The 20148-nt window shown below is 29.4% G+C and overlaps 1 pseudogene across 1 annotated transcript; it reads right to left on the minus strand.

The window, feature by feature from the left end:
• Positions 1 to 10: 10 nt before the first annotated feature.
• On the minus strand, positions 11 to 15846 carry LOC107167803 (major facilitator superfamily domain-containing protein 6-A-like; annotated as a pseudogene). Its single transcript, XR_016190727.1, has 6 exons — positions 15780 to 15846; positions 8419 to 8781; positions 1960 to 2147; positions 1742 to 1881; positions 752 to 873; positions 11 to 662 (listed from the first exon to the last, which is right to left on the minus strand). The product of XR_016190727.1 is annotated as a major facilitator superfamily domain-containing protein 6-A-like (transcript).
• Positions 15847 to 20148: the final 4302 nt, after the last annotated feature.

The raw sequence follows: 20148 nt of genomic DNA on the forward strand, positions 1-20148 counted from the left end.
AATGCTTCTAAAGTCATGCTGCATTGTTCAAAAATAGCAAACTGATATTAATATAATCTATAAACCTGTATTTAGATGTATTCGTATAAAAAATCATACTTAAGTCTCCATTATAATATTATAAGTATAGTTATTATGCCTATTCTACGATAGAATATTTCTTTTTTTTTATAAATGATCGTGTTAACAAGTGGGAGACAATTGGAATAAATACTTGTATAATAAAATTAGTTTTATATAGACTGACGATATAGATTTACATATTTTATTTCACAGTAAATATTTTATTTTTTTATAAATATAATCTGTTATAAAATAACCTATAACAGTAGTAAAAAACTACAAAATATCATATGGTAATACGTTATTACGTATAACAGATAAAATATTGAAATGACCAGAATAGTCATAGGACAAACCAATTCCCAACATAGCTGTTCCGACGACTCCTTGAAACGTTCCTTCGGCACCAGCAGGAGTCAAAAGATTCGCATACGAAATGGCTCCAGAGTATAACAACCCAAACGCTATGCCACAGAGTATCTCGACTGGCAAAACGTAAACAGGGTTTTTGATGATTGAAAATAGGAAAAATATCAAAGCATACACAAAAAATATAAGGGAAAATACGTTCATGTGACCAACACGTTTCAGTATATAACCTGAAAAAGTAAACATCCATTTAGTTATTTGCATGAAATTCATTAGTTCCCAAACAGTTTATGCGATTGACCCAGCTAGGTAGGCTCACCCGATAGAAAGAATGAAGGCACTTCACCACAGAAACATTGGATAAGTATAGCTAGTCCCTGAAGCGTCTTAATCCAATATTTTTTTTCGGGGTGATAAAATGTCGACAAATCCTCCAGGTACCTATTGCATAATAATATGTTATACATTGCTATTTATTATTATTATAAATGCTGTTAGTGGAATTTAACATTTCAACATATTACAATATTAAATCGCCGATAAAAGTTATATGACTATTAATTATGAACACAAAATTCACAGCTCTAGAACAATACTGCCACAACTTGGCATTTATAGTTTTGAGAAAAATCGATTTGAAGTATAAACCCGAGAAATTTCAAAGAGTTATTTACCTATGCGTTTGGAATTAAAAACTTAAATATTTACAATAGGATTTTTTTAATTTTACATATATTATGAAATATATAAGTACATAAATCTCATAAGCTCAAAAAGTTAGACTTTTACAACTTATATATGACATATGTCATAGTAGATTTTTCAGATGGGGGACCCAGTACCCACCATGAGATACTGCCGTGTACTGCATACAGAATATACGTTTAAACATAAAAATAAACGGTCAAACGTTACATTACTTATTTGTAGACGCTTTGATTTACATCTGATGGTTAAATTATGAAAATAGGGGGGGGGGATAATGGGGCCCCCTTGATATTCGATATCATAGTATATTTTAAACACATCGGCGCCACTGTTTTTTAGAATAGGTATTAGATGATTGTAAAATTGTTTTAGGTTCGTGGTTCTATTAAAAATAATAATGACATTTATTAAAAATGTACCTACTTTCATTATAAATTTATAATCAGCTATAATCTATAGTATACCAGTATACTATTACTGTACTATAATATTATTAAAATATTGAAATCGTAGGTATTACACGAATACGAATTTTTTATCACTTCTATTAGGTAGGTACTTAAAATAATTTATAATAAAAAATATAGATTTTGTCGCTTACCAGAATAAAAAATTCTATATAAACGAAACGAAAAATCCAAATAATACTACCCAAATGATAAAAGCTATAATTCTAACTTCAGTTAGCAACTTTTTGATGTCAGATGATACCTTCTTGGTTTACGGACTTTGTTGTTCAACCTGTAAATTAAAATTATGTATGATTATTAGTAAATGGTATATGGTTTATCAAAACAAAATTTAATTAGAAAAATTTGCCTTAATGTTTGACACCACAAATACATCCAAAATGAAACATATCAATGAAATTATAAAACAAGGTGTATAATTTTTGAACTCTTGTTCTTTGCTATACGAGTCTATACATACACCAGAAATGATGGCTAGTAAACTATAACCAATGGATCCCCACAATCTCTGACCACCATATTGATGTTTGTTTTCGCCTGAATAAAAAACATAAAGTTGCACAATATTAGATTTTGGACAGAGCGAGGAATGTGTATTATTGATTCTACAACTATGTGTTTTTTTAAATTATATTTTCCATTAAGTTTTAGATTGAATAATTTGGTATCGCGATCAACATTGAGAATAATTTTCGATACCAAATTTTATCTATTTGGTTCTTAATACTTTTTTTTAGTGAATAAGTAAAACTAAAAAAAGGGACCAATCCATTTTGTTTTAAGATTCTGAGTGGGGCAATGAATGTATTGATTTTAGAAAGATGTGTGTTCTGATTTATTTTTTTATTTTTTTTTTTCGCTGGTGTGCCAGGGTGACGTTGCCCTACATTTTGGTACAAAATCCAAGCTTGGTGTTACTAGTCAGTAGTCTGTACAAATTATCCATTGCAAACAGAAGTCTGTACATTTCACCTTAGAAACAAGGAAGCTAATCGAAAACTTCAAGTTACCTGGAAAGTTGTAGAGCTAGTCAACAACTCGAATCCTAAATATCTAGGTGTAGCTAATTTTAGCTAATTCTTAATTTTTTAATTTTTAATTTTTACTGTAAGTTCTATGCTATGTTAACCTATTGTATTCCAGTGTACTGCAGCCTAACACGATATAAATAAAAAGTACAATTAATTTTTAAAAAAATTATTATATAATGCATTATTTAGTTTTGGTGGTGCTGGTGTAACGTCATTCTGGTGCCCCAGCAAAAAAATTGATTTTTCCAGTTGAGATATGTAAGTATAAATTTTGAAATTGGTGCAAATTCGTAAACAATTACAGTACAATTAATGGTTAAAAAAAAAATGGAAAATTCGAACATGGTGGTGCCAAGATTACCCACTTCAAATCTTTTTAAGTTATTTATAGACATTTTCGATTTTTTAACCAGATAAATGTCAAGAAAATTTTATTCGTTGGATCAAAATGCTTGTCAATATATTAAGGTTTTCTATTCAATTAATTTTTTAGTTACAATGGTAGTTAAAAAAAAAATATTAAGAAATAAGAATACATAAGCACGTTATTTTTTTATAACCGTTAAAAGTTCAAACTTTGACAAAATTTAATTAATGAAAAATTAAAAAATTATTAAGTTGTAAAAAACTTATAAAACGTTTAACTTTTATAGTCACGGATTGAAAATTTAAAACAAGGTTTCACGTAAGTGATTAATTCTGAAACAAAAAAGATCTAAAAACTATACAAAAATTGCGTTTTTCATAGTTATTTTAATCAAGCAAATTATAGAATTACATATTAAATTATCAAGAATAACAATTTTAAATATATTATATATTGTAATTAAGAATTATTTTTCGTGGGTACTTGAAATGTCTAGAGTATAATTTATATTTAAATGCTAATCGTTAATGTTGTTAAAGACTTATATAAATACTTTATAGTATAGTATATCTATACTATTATATAAAATTGTAAGGGTTTTTCTTAGACCGCGCTAACCGAGAAAACTACTGAACCGATTTGGTTGAAATTTTTTTTGGCTGAAACCCGACACTCCGCTGAAGGTTATAGTAACACTTTTGTCAATAAAAAAAAAGTATAAAGTTCATACAAAACAAAAACAGAATCAAAGTAGTGGCGCCCTCTTTCGGCCAAAAAATATACTAAATATTTTTAGTTGTTATGGTTCTATAGGTTGCAGATCCAAAGAGGATGAGGTGTTCTTATATAAAATGGAAACATATGGTAAACTTATTGTATGACATATAGTTACTATTGGTTACTGATTCATAGAAACCGAATACTATGTTTGTTTTTTTTCATATTATTATTATTATTAATGTGCCATAAATCTTTTTGTGAAATAGTTTGTGCTTAGTTTGATAAAATATACTTATTTTTACTTATCATGCCGAGAGCGTCAAGAGCACGCATTGGAAGAATAACTGCCAATGCAACTCGAATATATAACAGAATTCAACAAGATATCACACCAGTACGTTCTCAAACACTTGCACCGGAGCAACGTAATGCTTTGAGTATGAATTTAGCGTTTTATTAACAATCCGAGATTGATTATTTAAATATTAAAGCGCTTCAAATAGGACCAATAGTTATATTATGTCCTAAGTGTAATGCAATAAAATGGAAAGATGAAATCCACGGACTTTGCTGCACTGACTGTAAAGTTGTTTTACAACAATTTGAGGATTTTCCTGACTTAATTAAAAGTTTAATTGATAATTCTCACTCTCTATCAAAATATTTCCTTGATAATTCTAGACGATATAATACTCTGTTTCAAATGACATCGTTTGGTGCAAACAAAATAGCTGAAGGGAACTTCATGCCCACTTTTAAAATTCAGGGTCAAGTGCATCATTTAATAGGTAGTTTATTACCCAAAATTGGAAATTATGCTTAATTTTTACAAATATATTTTATGTCAGAGTTGGATCAAATATCTATTCGAACAAATATGATTCCAAATTTAAAAAGAGGTCTCATTGAATCATTGCAAACAGTTTTGCGTGAAAATAATCACCTCATACAGAGCTTCAGATCTAATCTAGAGTCGAGATCCTTTGATGAGTTGCAAAACTTTAAGTTAATTATTCATGCTGACAGAGTTCCTCAAGATGAACATAGAGGTCAGTATAATGCACCTACCATCGATGAAGTAGCCGTATTATTAGTAAATGAAGATAAAGGTCCCAGAGATATAGTTCTGAATGGTTGGGGTGGACACATCAGTCGAGTTTCAGAATTGAATAGATCTTATGATGCACTACAATATCCGTTAATGTATACTAGAGGTGAAGACGGATATTACATTAATATTACACAAAATCAACGAACAAAAACTGTCTCCTGCATGCAATTTTTATTCTTATAGGTTTATGATTAAAGAAAGAAGCCTAAATCATCTAGGTACATTATTACAAAACATTATTCAGCCAATTCGCCGTAGATATGTGTGCAAAAATGATTTCTGAAAGACTACACTTTATTCGCAACCATCAAAAACAACTACGTGCGGATAATTATGTTCACCTCCGAGATGATGTTAACAATGATGCAAATATTAATGCTAATAACGTGGGGCAACAAGTAATTCTTCCCTCCTCTTTTACTGGCTCCCCACGTTACATGCATGAAAAAAATCAGGATGCCATGACTTATGTTCGAAAATTTGGCCGTCCAAATTTATTTATAACTTTCACATACAACCCGGAATGGCCGGAAAAAATGAATTATTTCAAGACCAAGATATATATGTATAATATGTATAAATGGATTTCAATCTGTTTGTTTGTCCTTTATGCATTCATAAATGGCTGGACCGATTACGACGAAATTTGGTGCAGAGATATATTAGATCTATAGGCAGAAGATAGGCTAAGTTAATAAGTGATAGACTCAAACCTGGGAGATGCTCAGACATTTTGAGATTTACGATGGACATTTTTGTTTATTTATAAATTGTCGCTATTAGTGATGATTCCTTATAATTATTATATATTTCTATTATTATTATAACATATATCCCTGAATTATTTTAAATTGCGCACTACATAGTCCGTAAAATATTTTACATTTTAAATTATGCCTCAAAAAAAAAAAGATCGATCCGTAGTTGTACGCCTCAGCACCAAAGAAAATGGCAATACGAGCTACAGAAACATCGAGCAATTTTTTTTCTGAAAAATAAACCCTGCAAAATGGCTATCTTAAATTTTTTTGGAAATAATTAAATAAAAAATTATGTTTTTTAAATTTTTTACAAAAACATTAAAATAAATTAAAAAATTAAATAATTGTAGTTCTTGACCCTGTGTATCTTATTATAAAACCAGAATTTTTATATCTCCATTATTTCGTGAGATATTTTAATGGGTAAATCCTCGCGGGACAACCTATATATATAAATGGATTCGTCTGTTTATCCTTTATGTATTCAAATTCCAATACTTGGGCCGATTACGAACACAAAATTAATTGGCACAGAGATTTATGAGACTTATTGGCAGAATATAGGATAAGCTAAAAGTGATAGATCCAAATACCATTCAATTAAATATTTGAATTGTCAGAATTTGCTCGATAAAACGAATAAATTTACATAATGATGAATTAAATTGAATACCGTTGTAAGATTATTGCTTATTATATTTTAACCATTATTTATTTACATATTGTATAAAACATACTGCTAGCATAATCACAGGAAACGAATTTAGCACACAGTTTGAGAAATGTGAGAGGTAAGATTTTTATCGGGCTACGAAGTGCACGGGATCAGCTAGTTGTATATATTATAGTATTCATATATGAATGACTGAATGAGTGTGGTATGCTATGTACTAAATACGCATTTGCACGTCGGTGTACGTGAGTGTTCCTGGGGCATATGATTTCACCACCGATCACATTGTGTCAAATCTCGATAGCCGGTACGAGTAGAATATTAAAATAAGAGAAGCTCATTGCACGAAATTATCGTGTTGGCAGAAAATAATTTAGATACCTAATTAGGGCATCGGGTTTATTGAGATTACGCGTGTGTCACGAAAATAGTAGGATGTGACCGAACGGCCGCACGAGCATGGAATGCTACGGTATCCTATAGTGATACGCACGTCCGCATTTGCACGATTAGACCATGGACCATGGGCGCAACTAGGGGGGGGGGGGCTTGGGAGTGCTTAGCACTCCCAAAATCAAAATTAGCACTCCCAAATTTTCTGTACCGATTTTTTACATTATCGGTGACAGTAACACTTCTGATTTTAAAACAAGGGGGGGGGGGGGTTCTCGTATTGTGCTTTAGATTTTAGCACGCCCATAAATTTTACCCTAGTTGCGCCCATGGCATGGATACATACTTATTTTATCGATAGGAGCGGAAACGCAGACAGTGGACTATATAGGAGAGTCCCGAATAGACCAAAATCAGACTTGAACCACCAGAGTCAGTGCAAGCACCTTCACGCCAGACACCATTCTAAATTAATCATTTGGACTTAGAATATTTTGAATTAAATCATTTTGTGTAATAAAAGTATTTTATTTACATAGCAATCAAATAAATATATAATAAATTAACCACAAGTCATGTTGTTATACTTATTTCCCTCAATCCATCTACCTCAACACCAATCGTTCGTACTCCTGTATGCTGGGACGCTACAGGTACATAATGAATCATATTTGATTAATTTGAAATTTATTTTATAGGTAACTACATTTTTTTTTATATTATATATGATAAAAATAGGTCGTAATTAACCATCTGCGCTCAAAATTGTTTTTCGTATACGATGATATTATATCAGTGAATTAAAATTTAGTACTTTCCATTACAGTAACCCACTTGTAACCTACTGTACAGCAGAGTAACATCCATTGACACGCTTTTTTTTTATTGTAATTTATAAAATTAATCACCATGGAGATTTCTAAATTTTAAATAAATTATCATGTTATATTTTCCAGACTTGGCGTTATAATTAATCTAATATTTCAGCTTTTTTTTTCTATCTATTTTTCAAATTACATAGTTAAGTATATAGTTATTTATATATTTATTATAAAAAACGAAGTAGATAGAGATATCGTAAATTATAAAATATCAGTAAATAATTGTTAAACATTTTAATCTCTTTCGGCTACATGACAGACATCAACCTAATTATCAAATAATATTAGTCACATGTGATTTTTAACATATCCAACGATCATTCAGCACTCCTTATTTCCGGCACTCCCAATTGTGCTGTCATAGTGTTCCCAAAGAGGATATGATATACATATACGAACATAAGTTTTTTATTTTAAAATTAAATACTATCAATATTTTGAAATTTACCACGTACCTATCAGTTTCTAAGAATAAAATATTGGTCTGTATTGAAATCTTTCCAAAGATTTTAGATCCACACTCTATTTTATTAGAAAATAATTCATGTGTAGGCAGGTAGCAATCTAACGTTTTAAGACATTTTCCATTTATTTAATAAATGTAAAAGGATAACCATGCTTTTGTCTTAATATTTATAAAAGTTTTGTTATTTGTTGATTAAATAACTACCTTGGTACACAATATGGTTAATATTGTAACATAGAACTCGTGAACTCGTTACCTACCTATTTGTAAATTTAAAAACCTACTACTATTTGCTCATGACTTAAAAAGTAATTTAGTAATAATTATATGTTGACATTTTGTTTTGAACATCATGTTGGGATGAATACGTTCCTTAATTATGTGTGTATAAACAAATCCATTTACCTAATAAATCCATACAAATAGTATCCTCTAAAACAGCCTTCACCGTACCCGCCGTCGTGAATAATGTAACTGTAGTCCAAAATAACCAAAACAACGGTGATTTAATCGCATCCGTGTCCTCCATTTCTTCATTGGTATTTGCGTTAGGTATTAACAACATTATAAACACCAATAATGGCGTTAAAATTACAAGCAAAACAAATACCAACCGGCGACAATTGTATTTATCCGTAATTGAGCCGAAAATAATTTTGGCTAAATTCGCTGGAATTGGCATTACAGCGAAAATGAAACCGACTACGAATGGAGAATAGCCACGTTGTTTACTCATCGTCGACAAGAATGGGATGAGTGGCGCATAACCTGAAAATTCCAAACAAATTTAATATCATAAAATACACTATCCGCACAATTATTTCGATGTTATTACAATTTTATAAACAGTGGTTAATTTTTTTTCATCTGATAATGAACGTTATATGACCAAGATAATTGTTAAAAAGACACCGATCATGAAATGTTACTGTTTTTTTTATATATTTTATTTTATTTGTCATAACTTATGATTATTGGCTGCTTACTTTGCTAGACAATCTATTTTTCCATTACTTTCTATGTTACTATGACCTGGTATTCAGACAATAGTTATTTCGTTTGGGCGGTCATTTATCGCTTCTATTATTTTTGATTTTAGACTTTTATTGTTTCTATGGTTACTTAAACATTTTACGGGCCTTAGTGAGTCTATAAATATGACGTAATATATAGAGTAGTTGTGAGTTTTTAGTTTTATTATATTTTATGGCAGTGTATATCGCTAGCAATTCGGCGGAGAATATGCTGCAATGATTATTTATTTTTTATTTTTGCTGAAAGTTGGAAGCGATGATAGCTATTTCGGTACCTTTTTCAGTTTTCGATGCATCAGTATAGCTTTGTTTATAACTCCCCCGAAGAGACACACCATCATCATCCCAGGATACTAACACTAGTGCAGGTGTGCCGAAGCAGGCACCTGTCACCGGCTACGGAGTCACTCATATATCTGCTGGTGAGGAAACTCAAGCCACATCCGTGGCGAAAAAGCCATCTCAAATGAGACCACACACGCAGGAGATTAGGGACGAACCAAACGACATAAAGAAAACGAGGTAAAACTAAGGACAAAGGTCTTGCTATCTCAGAGAAGCAAAGAACCGGGGTTAATCACGATGATGGCAAACCTCAAAAACCTTACAAAAGTACAAAACAAAATAATAACATCCCTGCTGGAGTCCATGGATCAGCTGAGTCTTGTGAAAGAAGTCAGGGACGCAATCAATGCAGTCGTAGAGGCAGATGAAACGTTAAGCCAAAATCGAATTAATGTGCATGGGGGATTCTACGAAGCCGAAAAAGCGGCAGTAAAGGCAAACTCGAAGCAAAAAGCTACAGCTCTCGTACACGACCAGAACGAGGCCAGCCTCAAAACAGGAGACGATCCTAAAGATCTGTGAAGAGCTGAAGTTCTCAGTAGCCAAACAGCAAGAGGATATCAACCTGCTGAAGTCTTCCAGCACATCACCAGCTCCAACCTACACCAGAATTCTTGCCGCAGAAATGGGCAAGCAACAACCTCGGCCAAAGACATCGAATAACTCCTCTCCTTCACCAAGAAATAATTATTGTAACTGGTGGTCTAAGCCGGGCGTTCTTATTCTGTAATATCTTATCAGTTAGGCACATACTTACCTACATAGTTACATATTATATAATACGTTTTCCCACAATGTTTATAATTAACTCTATGGCCAAGATACCAGCGGGCAGCGGCTATATTGTATAATATATATTATTAATGTCTAATTACAGTGTAATTCATTCATTTGTATATGTTTTTTATACTGTTATCTATGTACTTCCTGTCTGTTATTTTTTAAAAGCCGTCTGGCGTTGATTATAATAAATAAATAAATATACTAAAATACCTTTAGTATAACTGTAAAAGCATCTGTTTTCATTAACCGTCAAATCGATAAGTTTGTACATTAAAAAAAAAATTATTTATCAAATTGATTTATAGAATAAATGCATTTCCATACACGTATACCCGCGTATCATGTATTATTCTATAAGTATACGCACTTACAGAAAAACAGAGAAGTGGGTATACACCGTATACCCGCGTATTATACGCCCCACTACACCACTGTATGTAGGTAGGTACATAAATGTATGATAATCGTTTTGTTACTTTCATGTATGATTAAATAATGATTTTTGATTAATATGATTATTATAAAATATAATTTACATAATTAGACAATTAGTGAAAAGTAATAACACTGATAACTGTTATTTAATTTTATAACGTGGAAATATATTATAAAATTGATCACGCTTATTCTTGCAGATTAAATTCAGTATAAGTGTACAGTGTACTAATGAATAATGCAGAACTCTGTGTTTATTTTTAAGTCTAAATTTTCATATAGATAATTAATTATAAACTAAAATACAGTGTCTAGTTTGAAATAACATACAAGTGAATAGGTTTCCTTGCCAATATATTTTAGATTCTGAGCGGAGCGATGAATGTATTGATTTTACCATGATGTGTGTGTGTAACCCACTTGTAGCCTACTGTACAGCAGAGCGACATGCACGACTTACCCACCTTTTTTTATTTTTTATTTTCCAAAATATCCTTTCTTTTAATTTGTATCCTCAGTTACAATGAAATCGTTTAGAAATAATTTCTATAAAAAATATGGTACATTATAACCAATTAATTACTTTGCTACTTTACTAATTAATATGTATTATTATTTATGATATTTTTCTCCCACGTCCTTACTAGTATTTTTTATTTTTTATTTACATTATATCTGTCTGGGATATTATTACAATACATTAATTTACAAGATATGACAGCGTTATGAACCTATTAAAGGTAAAGTTTGTTTATTATGGCTTAGCTGTAAACAAGATACTAATTCATGAATAGGTCATTCATTACCTATATCAATCTATTTAAGTGTAATACGTTATAATAATGTACATTGTAAGTAGCAATGAATTACTCAAGAGGATTATAGAATTTTGCCCCCTTACCCCTTCTCCATTGACTCTATAGTTGAAATTATACAATTTTTTAAACTACAATTATCTAGCATTGAAAAAACTTTAAACACATAGTAATAATAAATAATAATAATGAGTATAATATTTACGCAATTGGCTACTAAAATCACGTGTTTTACTTATAAGTGATAAACACAGTATTATTATCACATTAAAAATACATGTGATAATAGTTTAATGTGAGTTGAAATTAAAAAAAATTGTCGACGCAGATTTAACGTACTTAAATACTGTCATATATAGGAACGTGTTTGTTGCAATAGATAAACATTATACCTAAGAGTTTAAACTTGGTTAAAATCGATTTTGAAACAATTATATAATCCATGATAAACTGACAAAGTATTGTTATTAAAGTTAATTGTCAGTAAATAATATTTGTGATTACAAACTAAAAATAATTTATTATTAACCTATAAATCTAGGCCAAGCAATCATAATATAATATAAAGTCCAGGAGCTTTTAACGGTTTGATCTTACTTATTTAAGCTCATTTAATTTTATTATAGTCTAAAGCATCGATATTCGTGTATAGAAAAATTTTCAGGAAAATATCGGTCTCCAACAAACATAAAAAAAATATTTAAACATTTTTATATAAATGCATGAGTCAGAGTTTTTGTCGGTACATTCTTTTACAATACACTCGTATTTAAATAATCTAAAGTAAATTGGAGGCAGACGTGTTAAAATTTGTTGATCTTTTTAACCTCTCCCCTTTGAATCGGTCTACACTCTTACCCATTTTTTTACTGTGTCAGGAGACCCAAGATTCTATATATTATTGTTTCTCATCATGTGCAGGTATGTGGAGATCATTATTCACATCAATTATTATTTGCTTTATTTGATATTTATAAAAATATAAATAATGATTGTACATATTTCATTTTATATACATGTGCATTAAGTGCTTATATTATTATCATAATTTTGAAGTATCTTATTAAATGAAATTCAATAAAATATGTAAAATAACGAATACATTTTTGATAAACAAAAAAAAAAGGTTGTTTGGTCAAGTAGTACATGGAAATTTTCAAATAATATAAAAAGGTTGATAACCGTTGCTATAGACCAGGGTGGTCCGGGAGTTACCCGTTTCCGCCAAAATAATATTGGCCATATCCACCATAGCCCTTTTCCGCCAAAAACGAGAAAGGCACGATTCCCGTTTCCGCCAAAAGACATTTCCGCAAAAAAAAAGTTTGGAAACCAATGATCTTAATTTTTAAGCAATATAATATAATATGTTGTGGTATATATAAAATAAAATAGTAATGTAAAATGTAGGTAATAGCAATGGCATTTGTAAATAATTGCGAAATCGCAAATAGGTACAACAATATATACAGCGATAATCTTCGATAATTATTGTTGATAATCGTCAATAACGGAAGGAAGTATACACGCTGTATCAAAGTTTATTTATAATTCGCACACAATAATTATCTAACTAATGTTAAATTCCTATATTTTAATTCAGTATCTGTTCTGTTCATCATCAGTTTAACAACAGTTACCTAATACGATTTTAAAAATGGAATTTTTTAATATTTTTTGTGACATTTTTAATTATTTAAAAATAACAATATGTTTTTTCAAAACTCTATTGAGAATACATTTGACCTATACTTGTATTATAATTTATAATAATAAAAATATTTTTATATGATAAGAATATATAATATTTGTACATGGTTCCCAAATTGACGGAAACGTCTTTTCACAAAAATAAATTTTGGCGGTAACGGGAATCATACCTTTTTCGTTTTTGGCGGAAAAGGGTTATGCCTAAATCAGGGAAACCGGTTTTTTGGCACGGGCGATGCCCGATGGTCCAACCTTTTGTAGCTGGCGGGCCAATTTACACTTTCATAAAAAAACCGAGGGCCGCCAGAAGAAAAAAATTATATTATTACCTATTTATATTTTATTTTATATTAGAATGCACAAATTATTAATTATTATTATTATTTAATGTTTTCATGTTTTAAATTATCAAAAAAATTACTAAAAAATAAATTAGGCTAGGAATGCCTTACCTAAAACAATAAAAAAAATAAACTATTAATATGATGATTGGCATTGATTTTAACACACGGGGTTGACTGGTTAATGATTACTAATTAGATTTAGATTTAGTTTAGAGAAATATTTAATGCTCGCAATTGTGCAATTGTGAATAACATTCACGCCGTTCATCGCGTCTTATCGCGATATGATCAACACCCGGAATCTCCCGCCGTATAACAATAAAATTTAAAATTTAAAGTATAAATTCGTAATAAGATGGTATAAATTGTATATCTTCTTATTGCGATTTTGTTATAATATATTATTGTGATTTAAAATTTAAATTTAAAATTGTTGGAGGGTTCAAAAAGAAAGCTTCGTGGGCCGCGGGTTGGACCACCCTGCTGTAGACTATGTAAAAAAAAAATCAAGGTACTCCAAATGGATAAGGTCTAGCCGTTATTAGCTCCTGAACTAATAGGAGTATTCTCGTATAAGGGATACGAGAAGAAGCAAAGAGGTTCTTCAGCAGCGGTCTGTTGATATGCAAAAACTGTAGAACTAGCTGGTAACCAAATATAAATTGCTTGAGTAATAACTGTGGGAGTTTTGTTTTATTAGTAAGTATGGTAAGTGAGAAACTGATAAGTTATAAGTATATAATATGACCGTGCCATAGTTAGCATAATTATTTTGTCTGAAAGAGAGCATAGCTATGCATCAAAGTCTTTATATGTATACTTCAATAATCTATCTGATTAAGTATGTTTATTTTTAAATTATTACTAAACTAATTTGTTTAACTAAAAGTCACATTCAGTAAATTATTATAGGTAGGTAATGGTCTACATTCATATCATATATTATTGTACAAACTTTTGAAACAATACCGACTTAGCATAGGACAGTATACCTAGATATAGGTATGTATGTGTGTTATAAAGTATCAATGGCTTAAAAGTTAAAATTTATTAATATGAATATTTTAAAATTTCATAGTGTATAGTAAAATAACATTTAAAATCTTCATCATTTATATTCTTGAAAAACAACAAAACAACAAAAATTAAATCGTTAAAACATCCAATTGCTTCAATATTAAAATGGCCACATAAAAAAAATTAGTATTTAAATATTTTATTTAAAATTTTTGGGGTTTAGTTAGAACTACTGATTGGTAACCCTGAATTAGATTTTCAAGCTTAAATTATAAAATTGAAAATTTTAACAACAAAAATTTTAAAAATTTTCACAATCATGATTGATAAAGTTTTTATTTGTTAATAAATACTAAAAAAAAGTCTTATTTGTCATAAAATAAAAATTTGATATAAACGCATTAAAAAATAATTTTTACTGGTTTTTTGTAAGTAATGGAACTAAATGAGTTATCATTAAATTATTTACACATTTTATGATTGTAACATACACATAAAACATATTATATCAGAAAAATACAAAAAAATTATAGTTTACTTGAATCAGATTACGAATGGTTTTCAACATTGAAATAGATTCTCTGGATTAAAAATGTAATCAAAACACTTAAAATAAAATTAAATTTGACGAATAATAGGATGAACCAAATAATTTTATTTCTTTAAATTCTTTGTACTAACTGTAAAAGTTTTAAATAGTGTGTAATAGCTATATAAAGTGTTTTTTTTTAAACTTTTATCAAAGAAAACAAAATATTTTAATACAATTTTTTTTAAATGAGTGCACGTAAAAAAGAGATGTTTAAAGAATTGAGTTCAAGAAGCCAGCTATAACTATTGAAATCAAAATGGAAAATCCTATGCACTATAATATCTGTATCGTTTTATATACCTATATTAATAAATCAATAGTTTTTATATTGCATTGAACAGTGGCGTGGTGAAGGGTGAAGGGGGTCTAGAGGAGCGGCTGCTCCTCCAAATTTTGGGCGGGTGGGTATTACAATTTATCATATACGCATATATTAGAAGTAATGATGTACCTACGTCCTACTATAATATAAATAAGCAACAAGATAATCTGATTTTTTGTGTGTTTGATAAAATATTGGGTGGGTGAGTACCTAGACTAAAATCTTTGCTCCTTGTGTTAAAATAGCTCGCCTCGCCACTAGCATTGAATATTATATGATATTGTGAACGAGCGGAAAACAACAAGACATTAAGTTAGCATAAAAATTAATTGACATACTCCTTATGAAACTTTTCATAAATATTCTTACCACCAGTTCCCAAAAAATAATGAATTTTCATCAGCAGAAGTTTCTTGTAAATCTGGAAGAAAACCATATTTTGTTGTTTGCTTAGTGTAAACTTTAGATCGATAAAAGTACCTATAAACAGTGGCGTAGCCAGGGGGGGCTTAGGGGGCTTCAGCCCCTCCCATTGGCCATGTTTTGGAATACATTTTATATTAAAAAAGACAAAGTACAAACCATGATATTTCTAAAAAACGGTATTGAATACAACGTATTATCTTTAGTAACAATGACCTAGTATAAGCAAAGCATAAACGTTGTGTTTATTACGGTACCGAATACCGATATAGATTTAGCCCCCCCCATTCGAAAATCCTGGGTACGCCACTGCCTATAAATATATATTATACAACTGTTGGTGTTATATTAACTAATAACGAATAACCTATAGAAAACATCTATGTAGATTAGATAAAATGGCATAATTAATTATAAACTGATTTACTTCGTAGAGATATAATATAATATCTCGTAGTATATAATTAATTCAGTGGTGTAGTGGCGCGTATACGCGGGTATACGGCGTACACCCACTTTTCTGTTTTTCTGTAAGTACGTATACTTATAGAATAACACATGATACGCGGGTATAATACGTGTATGGAAAATGTAAATGCGTTTATTCTATAAACCACGGTTTAAGATATATAAAGTATATCTTAAACCGTGCTATAAACCATGATAGACCTTATACTAATAGACTGGCTTTACCTATAGAGTAGCTGTAGTAAAAACCGGTCAGACATAATGCAGTGGTGATGTACAATATAATAACATCAGCGTTTTCATTGTATATTTAGTACAATGTACAATTGTACTATTATAATTTCTCTACTTTTCTTATGTCTTTTGCAGGATTTTAACTAATTATAAAATATTAAATAAGAAGCTAAGTAGTAAGTTTTAAAAAGTAGTTACTAAACAGTTTTGTAACCAATTTTACAAATGTGACATTTATATACCATTATAACAAATTTAAAATAATTTATTATAACTTATAAGTAAATTTAAACGAGCACTTAAACATGTACCGACATTGGCGTAATAAAAATAGTTTTTTCAAAATTCAAAATAGACTACGATAATACGATAATTATTGCTATTATTGTGCAGTCACAATAAGTAACAGTGTAACACATGAAAAGCGCCCTCTATCTATGACAGTTCTACGTGTACGAAAGGCCAGTCTATTAGTATAAGGTATATGCTAACCAATTTGATAAATAACTTTTTTGTAAAATGTACAAACCTTTTCAATTTGACGGTTTCCATAATGAAAACAGTTACTTATTACACAGTTGTACTAAAGGTATTTTAGTATACATGGTGATTGATTTATCATAAAACACTCATTATTTCAAAAAGTATTGACTTTTTTTACATAGTTTCAAGTTGTTAAAAAACCAACGTTTTTATTAAAAAATTATATTTTTAAATATTTTTTATCCTTATCATTTCTAAGTGTTTTACTTTTTTGAATGACAACATAGAGTTTTAATTTCATATTCCAAAGCAGAATATTTTTCTAAGTATTTTGATACATAGAAATCGAATTTGGGGCCAGTAGTTTATGAGTTGTAAGTATTTAAAGTTTAGACAAGCGGAGTAGTGGACAAACATTTTGCGGGGTAACCCCGTACCACTCCACTCTGCCAATCTAAACTTTATATACTTATAACTCATAAACTACTAGCCCCAAATTCGATTTTTATATATCTAAATACTTAGAAAAATATTCTGCTTTGGAATAAACAATAATAAACACGTTCACGACCGCATGTCAACTATTGTTGACATGGGGGATCTTACAAAAAACCAATGTCAACTATAGTTGACATGCAGCCTATTGAAGTATATAGGGTTTCCTGATACGTGGTTTTTTTAACACTCAAATAAATTTTTGGTTTTTTTCAACACATTTTTCTTTATCATTCGGTATCATTGGTTTTTGAATAACTTCACTAGATCGTGTTTTACTTAATTTAATAAATTTTCATATAATAAGGTTGGTTTTTTTTAAGGATATACAATTTTCATGTGGTCGTGAACGTGTATGTTGTATATTTTATATTTTATATTTTTTTTACAACTCTATGTTGTCATTCAAAAAAGTAAAAAACATAAAAAATGATAAGGATAAAAAATATTTAAAAATATAATTTTTTAATAAAAATGTTTGTTTTTTAACAACTTGAAACCATGTAAAAAAATATTTTGAAAAAAGTCAATACTTTTTGAAATAATGAGTGTTTTATGATGAATCAATCACCCTGTATATGAATGAACTACACAGTAATTAGACATTAATATCTATTATGGGAAAACGTACCTATTATATGTAACTATGTAAGTATGTAACTTATAGGACACTACAGAACAACAACAACGCCCGGCTTAGACCACCATTTACAATAATTATTTCATATTTGTGCATTATGTCTCATATTTTTCTAACTTGTATTACATATTTGACTAATCAACTATTATATTAATCATTAAATATGGAACCAGACAAACATAAGCTTAGAAGTGGCTTAGGAAGAAACTTAAGAATCCTATCTGTATATTAATAAATATCGAGAATAATGATTGTAAACTTAAGAGGTTTAATTGTGACCAGGTATCGTAATATAATGACGTATGCAAATGTAACTATATAAATACAGGGTGATTGATTCATCATAAAACACTCATTATTTCAAAAAGTATTGACTTTTTTTAAAATATTTTTTACATGGTTTCAAGTTATTAAAAAACCAACGTCTTTATTAAAAAATTATATTTTTAAATATTTTTTATCCTTATCATTTTTTAAGTTTTTTTACTTTTTTGAATGACAACATACGTAGAGTTTTGATTTAATATTTCAAAGCTGAATATTTTTCTAAGTATTTTGATACATAGAAATCGAATTTGGGGCTAGTAGTTTATGAGTTATAAGTATTTAAAGTTTTGATAGGCAGAGTGGTACGGGGTTACCCCGCAAAATGTTAGTCCACTACTCCACTTGTCAATACTTTAAATGCTTATAACTCAGAAACTACTAGCCCCAAATTCGATTTTTATGTATCAAAATACTTAGAAAAATATTCTGCTTTGAAATATGAAATTAAAACTCTATGTTATCATCCGAAAAAGTAAAAAAACTTAAAAAAATTATAAAGATAAAAAATATTTAAAAATATAATTTTTTGATAAAGACGTTGATTTTCTAACAACTTGAAACCATGTAAAAAAATATTTTGAAAAAAGTCAATACTTTTTGAAATAATGAGTGTTTTATGATAAATCAATCACCCTGTATAAATATAATAATAACGAAGGATATATAAGGGGGGGGCGAAGCCCCTCACGTTTACATATCAAACACATTAGCGTATACTCAATAAAAAAAATTACAACTACATCACTTATGTCTGTGGTGGATGCCTATTTATTTACCTATACACATAATAATGTTATACTGAAAACATGTGATATGAAATGCCAAACGGTAATAGACTAAATAATCATAAAATTATTATTATTATTTTCTGAAAAAAAAAGTTTAAGATGATAACCAGAGCTGCGAATTTAATGGTTTCACGTTATGCAATTCTACAGTTTTTATGCAATGATCATGATAATTAATTTGGTACAAGTCGGTTTATTCAATTATTATAGTTCTAACCAGTAATCAAGCATTATATAAAAAAAACATGCTACTGCATCATTTCGCGGTCTTAACAACTTAGATGTTAATAATATCATACAATAAACACATTTTTAAATAATTTTGATGATGTTTCTGTTGCATGTATTATTTTTTGTGATACTTAACACCTTCTCGTTTCTTAAAAATAAAGCATTACACGTGCTATTCAATTACATTATTTTAAGTGGTATTCATTACATAAATCATACAATATATTTTTCAAAAAAATAAATAGGTTCTTACCAAAGAAAACTCATAATATTCATTTTTTTATTGAGGTAATACTATCGAAAAACGCATGAAATACATAATATTTATTATACTTGCATTGTTTAGCACGTAACTCAAGCAGGTCTAACACCACGTACACCAATCTAATATTGTTTAATATAAAATAATAATATTATTACCTACTGTCGATATTTAAATATGCAGTTTCTACTGAAAAATTTCCGCATTATTTTAAATTGTGTGGGCTCGGTTCACTTATAAAAAAATTAAAAACTCAATAAGAAATGTCTTGTGTCTCCAGGTACAACCCTTTTTAGTCAAAAAAATGTATCATTTTCTTCTCGGCCAGTGTACCTTATTACTGGATTCCTAGTCCTTTATGTAACAGTTGTTTTCAGCCAGTTGACT

The sequence above is a fragment of the Diuraphis noxia genome, unplaced genomic scaffold (genome assembly GCF_037042655.1).
Source record: "Diuraphis noxia isolate RWA-SAM2 unplaced genomic scaffold, SU_Dnox_SAM2 contig0003, whole genome shotgun sequence".
Lineage (NCBI taxonomy): Eukaryota > Metazoa > Arthropoda > Insecta > Hemiptera > Aphididae > Diuraphis > Diuraphis noxia.